Source organism: Carassius auratus, chromosome 8 (assembly GCF_003368295.1).
Source record: "Carassius auratus strain Wakin chromosome 8, ASM336829v1, whole genome shotgun sequence".
NCBI classification, from domain to species: Eukaryota; Metazoa; Chordata; class Actinopteri; order Cypriniformes; family Cyprinidae; genus Carassius; species Carassius auratus.
Genome location: NC_039250.1, coordinates 16,365,851 through 16,373,130, shown reverse-complemented (window position 1 = coordinate 16,373,130; position 7,280 = coordinate 16,365,851).

The window sequence follows — 7,280 nt, the reverse complement described above, 5'->3', positions numbered from 1 at the left end:
TGCTTTTTTCTTGGTGTCATATTTATGTCTGACAGTGTAAATGCTGAAAAGAAGGTACTTTAATTACTAGGATTTGGAAAGAAAGTTAGGTTAGCATTCAAGCAAACTTATGTGAAGTTAAGTGTGTGTGTGTGTGTTTGTTTGTGTGTACTCAAATCCCTATAAATAATCCCAAAGGGGCATTGGGTATCTGAACAGACAGATGAAAAAATAGACTTAGACTGTGGAAAGAGAAACGCCTGTTAAAATGAATGAGAAAATCTGACAAGGTCGGGGTCAGAAATTAACAGGGGTGTTAATGTGAAGAAAGAAAATGCCCCTGCATTTTTATGAAATGTGTCAATTTCTGCATTACGTTTAGATCAGTTTACATTGCATTAAATATTTCATTGCAATTACCAACAATGAGCCTTTTTTTTTTAACAATTCCTATATTTTATGTAGGCTATTTAAAATGACACACAATCTAATAACATTATGCATTTGTGGTGTAAATACAGAGAAATTATATTGTGACACGTGTCCCGAGCTCTCATCAGCGGCGCCCTGGAAACGGAGCAAGCACACCAGCGTGTGACCGCCAGCCCCAACGCCCACAGGAGAGCACGGACCTACACTGCACCAGTGCACCCATAGCCAAGATGCTGAGCACCAAACCGCCTCACAACAATGCCTTCCACAACCCTTTCTGTCAATAAAATCTGTAAATAAATTCTGTCAAAAAAGGATTATTATCACCCTTCGGGGAACTTACTTCAGCCCGCCACACTGGTGGAAAATGCAGGCAGGACAGTGAAGAGGACACAGACGACCCCTCCCCACACGGCGTTCTACGATTGGATTGGTTTGGATTGTTTTTTATGCTTCTTACCTCACGTATTTTCTCTGGTTCCCCAGGTGGCGCTCCTCCCCCAACGATGGAAGAGCTGTTGAAACACCTCACCGAGGTGAGCATCTGCCAGCAGTAAATCATGGAGCACATGGCCTCCTGGACGGGGGAAACCGAATGTGAGTTGACCACGCTACGTCTCGTCACAGCCCTGCGAACTCCGCTACTTGACCCCGTGTCCAGCCAACCCAGCTACTGCCCAGGATGTCAGCACATGATGACGTGACTATATACCTCCAGATGTTTGAGACCGTGGAATGGGCGGATCGTTGCCACACTGCTCACGGGAGAGGCCCAGCGAGCGTACTTCAAGCTTCCCCCGAAACAAAGCACCTCCTACGAGGACTTACGGAAGGAGATCCTGGGACGCATGGGGCTGGCTCCGATCAGCGCTACCCAGCTGTTCAACGAATGGCCCTTCGACCCATGGCAGCCGGCCCGGGCTCAAGCCAGGTACCAGAGCGCGTTGTGGTCGACCCGCTATGTCAGGCCGTCGGCATGCGGAACCCAGCCAATGTGGATGAACTCATCAAGGCCATAGAGCTGGCGGAGGCCACCCAACACCAGGAGGTAGGGGAGAGAGTGCCGCAGTTTCCCCGAAGGGTGGTCTGTGTGAACGTCAACACCAGAGAAGTGCTTGCGCGGCGAGTCACCATCGCTGTGCCTACCGGTGCTTAGCCATTAGACGTCGGGCTCGTCTGGGACCTACCCGTGCCGGTCCTCCTCGGAAGGGACTGGTCAGGGTTCGATCGCCTACTCGAAAAATTCCTGATAAAACCTCCCCTCTTTTGCATCATTAGTTTTTGTGCTCCCATAAACAACCGAGTAGTACTGAATTGTAACGAGCAGCTTGAACATTCTGCTAAGCATTCACTTTGTGTTCCATTTAAGTAGACATTGTTAGGAGCAGCATGAGAGTGACTGTTTACTGATGTTCTGAATCTTCTGAGCTCAGAGAATGCCTTTCTTAAGTGTCCTGTGCTCTGTTTGGATATCTACAGGTCTCTGGACCTTGCTATCTCCTGATCTCACCAAATCCAGCCTGGAGGTGCAGTAAAGATGAACACACTCAAGCAGAACTGTTCAGCCTGGGGCCCTCACTTAGTGAATCCTGTCTTTCGTTCACAGACCTTTTATTTTTATTGGAATTTCTGAAGGGAATATGCAGTTGAAATAAATCACAATCATGTGACATTAACCGTAGTTAAATCATGATACTGTATAATTTAAAGTGTTTGTTGACCTCATGGAGATGTATTTCTAAAGTTCATAGAAAGAAACTCCATAACCAGTTAAGATGCAGTCACAAAAAGGTCCACTGACAGCAATGATGTATGAAGCACAGCACACACAGAAAAAGCTTTCAAACCAAGCAGCTTTCTGCTGGTCAGTACATTGAATCCATGTTCATCTTGAACATGAGCAAAATCTGAGTATGGTACATTTTTACCCTCACGTAAAACTCCCCAGCAATTTTAAATGTGACTGCACCTATGCAGTCCGACTATAGCCAATGGCTATATATATGTGAAGACTTCATTTTTTTTTACTAGTACTTACCTAACCCTAACCCATCTGAGAACGACTGAGAATCTTTTGCAGTTTGAACATTTTGATCACCCAGCAGCATCTAAAGAGTTGATGTGTTGCAGTGGTTAACCCTCAAGGCTGAAGACTGGAAGGTTTCTGTATTGATGCCCCCAAGAAGGGAGCTATAGTTCAACAGCACTGTGCCCTTGAACGGGGCACTCAGCCCTGGGTTACTCTAGGGGGCTCTTCCATGTAATAAAGCTCATGGTGTCATACTGTGATGTCACATGCCACTGCAGAAACAACAGCAACCCTACTCAAGTGCCAATAAATTCTGTTACAGAAGTATATTTAGATTGTATATTTACAGTAAAGACATTTATAGTGTTACAAAAGGTTTTTTTTGCAGCTCTTTTGAACTTGAAAAAAAAGAATGAGCATGGTTTCCCACAAAAAACACTTGAAGCACGGCTGCAGACGGCGATCAACGAGAGTAGCCGCTTGCAGTCGGGTGTGGAGTTGAAAACAGATAGGTTAAATTAAACAGATAGGTTAAATCCATTAAACTGGATGGGTTAAATGCAGAGCACACATTCTGAGTATGGGTCACCATACTTGGCTGAATGTCACGTCACTTTCACACTTTTCACTTTCATACTGTATGTCAAGCTGGACAAAAAATGTATTGATCAAATTTAAGTGCAATATTTGTAAAATACACAGATGTTTTAGAAACATTTTTATGAGCAACAGAAACAGTTTTTACATACTGCTTAATACAGCTCCATATTTTCAAGAATAATGTTCAACATAATCATATGCTATTTAAATACTAATACAGTGGAGTAAATATGCTTTTATCAGTGTTGTATGATAAACGTGACTCAATGCAACATTGTGACTACAATACAAAAATGCTTTTACCTTTCTAAAAACACAGATTTGTTTTCAGATTAACCCGAAACACACGTGATCGTTGTCATGTGGTGGATCCGGCCAATCGTGCAGCAGCTGTGTCGTCATCTGTGCTCCTGCAGCCGCTCTGGAGAAACTGCGGCAGCTGAGTCAGCCGGCTGCTCTCGAAACGCTCTCGTGGTACTTTGATGCCACACGTGACAGTCATGTGGCGTCGGCACCAAGTCAGACAAAATTTCTAACCGGCATGCACTGCTTCAAGTCAGATTGCGATCGGTTTGCGCAGTGTTGCGTGAAGTCGAATACACCCAATGTTGAATAAACCCCAAAAACACACGTGATCGTTGTCATGCGGTGAATCTGGCCAACCGTGAAGCAGCTGTGACGTCATCAGTGCTCATGCAGTCGCTCTGGCTTGTTTGAGATTAGCATAATCTGCACAGAACCGATCACCGGTGATCACCGCGAGATGCGTGACGGTTAGAAAAGTGTCCAAGTTACGTCCACCTTGCTCTGATGTCATGCTGACGTGTGCCAAAAAACTCTTGCGACGGCAAGGATGCTGTGTCGAATTGAGCAGTGGATCGCAGTTGCTCTCCACCGACTGCGCTACTCAAAAGCATTATGGGAAATGACTGACTGATGACACAGCTTCATTCTCATTGGCTGAGAATGTCAACTGATACATTTTCTCTTTATTCTAAGAATTAGATTACCCATTTTTGAATTTATATTTACATACGAACTGAACAAAAACAAAACACTGATCCATTAAAAATATACATGCACACATACATACATACATACACATCTAAATGGACTGTTTGGCCATTATGCCTCATCTTTGTGCAGTTTCATATGAGAAGTGTCAATTGTCACATGATGAAAAAACAGTGGTGATTTCGATTACATCCACTTATCTGCGATACAAAATGCGAACGCGATCTCTTCCATTGCTGACGTTTGCAGGCAACAAAACAGATTCAGGAAGTGTCCAAATTTCAAAGGTCTTTTTGACCCTCCCCTTTCTGCAGCCACCTACTCTCGCCTACGGTTGCATCCGAAAACTTAGGCAGGTAACTTGCTGCCTTGCTGTCGTATCAGGCAATGACTTTGCAGGCAGCGTTTTTGCAAGAAAGGCACCTCATGAAACTGATTTTGGACAGGCTTCTGAAGCAGAGTAACATTTTAATGATCTGCAGCTAAATATAGAGAGCTTTGGTGATAACTAAGTGGATATTTTATTACTGCAATATTAATTTCTCGCTAGAAATTACATCAAAAGTGGAAAACGATGATCAAAAACATACATTTAAACACAAACTGACCGACTGCAACATTCAGACGCCATCTTTATTTTTTTTGCTTACGTCTCACAGAATGTAACACACAGGATTGTGGGATATCAAAGGCAGCAAAGGATACATCTATATATTGCTTGAAATTCTATATTTCTTGTAAACTCATATGAACACTCGGATGTTGCTTGTATTTCTAAGTTAGACTCTGTTGCAATGTTGCAAAATGTATTTAGTACTGAATGGATGACAATACATTCCAGGAGAGCCAATCGAGCCAAATTCAAATTAGCCTTCTGACGTTTTACACAGGAGATTTGCTTTTCTTATAAGGGTCATCTTCACACTCAAATGGCTCTGAGTGGCTCTTGGCTATATATAAAGCGTTCGGTGTATAATGGTATAGGAGATGGCGATGCACGTCAGCAGTAAGGAAGCAGTTTGCTATCATTGTTTGCGTCACAACGTCCAGGCTTCATGCCAAAATGTCCATTCGACTAAAGGAACATGTCATGTGCAAGTCATTGCAGCAGCAAAAACAAAAAAAACAAATTCATTGAACGAGACAAGCTACAACATTTATCTAGGGAGTTAAGCACAACCCAAATGCTTTGCGCTGTTGTTATAAGTAACGTCCCACACCAAAATAATGTTTGAAAGTTCAGAATCAGAAAAAGTATTATATCACCTACTCACTCTTAATACTAACACTAGAGTTAAGATGCTGACAATTCAGTTTTGCATCACAGAAATAAATTACATCTTAGAATATATTCAAATAGAAAATAGTTCCTTTAAATCATAATAATATTACTGTTTTTTTTTTTTTTTTTTAGGGTATGTTTTTACATGTTGCTCTATTTTAGCTTTGCACATAAAACAAATGAAGCAGATAAATGGCATCAGGGAAACTATAATATGAATTGTAATAATATTTCACAATATTTCAGTTTTTACTGCATTTTTATCAAATGGATGCAATATTCAGTGCAAGAATGCACACTTATACAGAACTATTTTTACTTTGCACATAAAACAAACAAAGCAGATAAGCTCAATCAGGGAAACTCTGGAAGGTTGCATTCCAAAATTTGTCCCAGAAGAACACTGAGTGGAAAAGCCTCTGATGAAGCATGAGATAACAGATTCCCTGTTGCTGTGACACTCCAGGTTGGTCTTACCTTCCAGGGAGAGCTGGGTTTCCTCAGCTGCACTCATGGAGGCCAGAGGTGTTCCAGGGCAAAAGCACCAGCAGCCAAACTTCAGCAGGAGAGACGAGACGTGTCCGTCCTCAGGCTGAGGCAGAAAGAGCGCTGGAGCTCGGAGAGACCCGGCGCGGAGCAAGCTAGCATCTGACACACACACAGACACACACTGATGGAGAAATGTGCGTTCACACATGCATCCACACAGAAGTAAGGACAGTTCGGTCAGACAGTTGCAGAGGTGTGCTGTGCATTGGGCTGGACTCACTCATTCACACACACACACACACACACACAGTTGTTTTCCCGTGCGGTGTGGAGAGTGGCTCAGTCCAGAACGCTGCCAGTCCAAGCATGGCAAAAGACACACTGAGGTTTGTTGTCTACCTAACAGCACACTCTCGCTCTCCATTCTCCCTCCCCTCTGTATCTTTCATTTCTAGCTATATCATAAACGTCTCTCCACCTCCTATTTTCTGTCGTTCCGCTTTTAAATGTCTCTCCCTTTGCATCTGTTTCTCTGATTCACTCTGTTTTAGTTGGGTTGACAGATACTTTCCCTGTATTTGGCACAATTGTCCTTTTTCTTGCTTTTCTTTTATTTTGACGATTTATGTCTAAAGCATAATATAATACATTTTTAACCATTTTAATTTTATATAATTAACTTATTTGACATTCTAACATTTTCATTACAACTAAGCATATTTAACCCCAACATTCTCATTAATGACAATTATCCTGTTTGGGCACAATTATTTTTGCAATTAAAATCACCAAACATTAAGCAAATACTAACATTATCACGTACTCATACAATTTTACACTTTTTCATAATTTCAATATTGTTTTATTTACATTAAATTCATTCCAGTGAGATTTTTTTTGCATTACTGCATGCTATCATTTACATATTTACTTTTAATTGATTGTTTGCAATATTCTGCAGACATGTTCTTGACAGTTTTTGTGAGATTCCCACCTCACTGGGATGTACAGGAATAAAATAAGCATGACGCCATGTTCTTGACAGTTTTTGTGAGATTCCCACCTCACTGGGATGTACAGGAATAAAATAAGCATGACGCCCTTGCTCCAAGTTTAGCAAGGCATCCCAGAAATTCTCTTAGGTATTGATCAAATGTTCGAAAATTGTATACTGCTATGAATCTTAACAGCACATGCATTAAAGCTTGCAAAGCTGAACAGAACCAGACATGTTTCACAGTGACATGCTCTATTTTTAACCATCACTGATGCTGTGTTCAGTTTTCATTTCAGCAGGAATGATGCATGAAATAAGACAGCTGACTCTTCTATTTTTCTTCTTTTAAAAAAAAAAGAAACTATCCATTTTTTTTCTACATCAAACCAATGTCGGATCTGAGCTGTCCAATTTATGCTACAGCAGTGAGATGAGAACGCATTCAAAACAAGCACAAG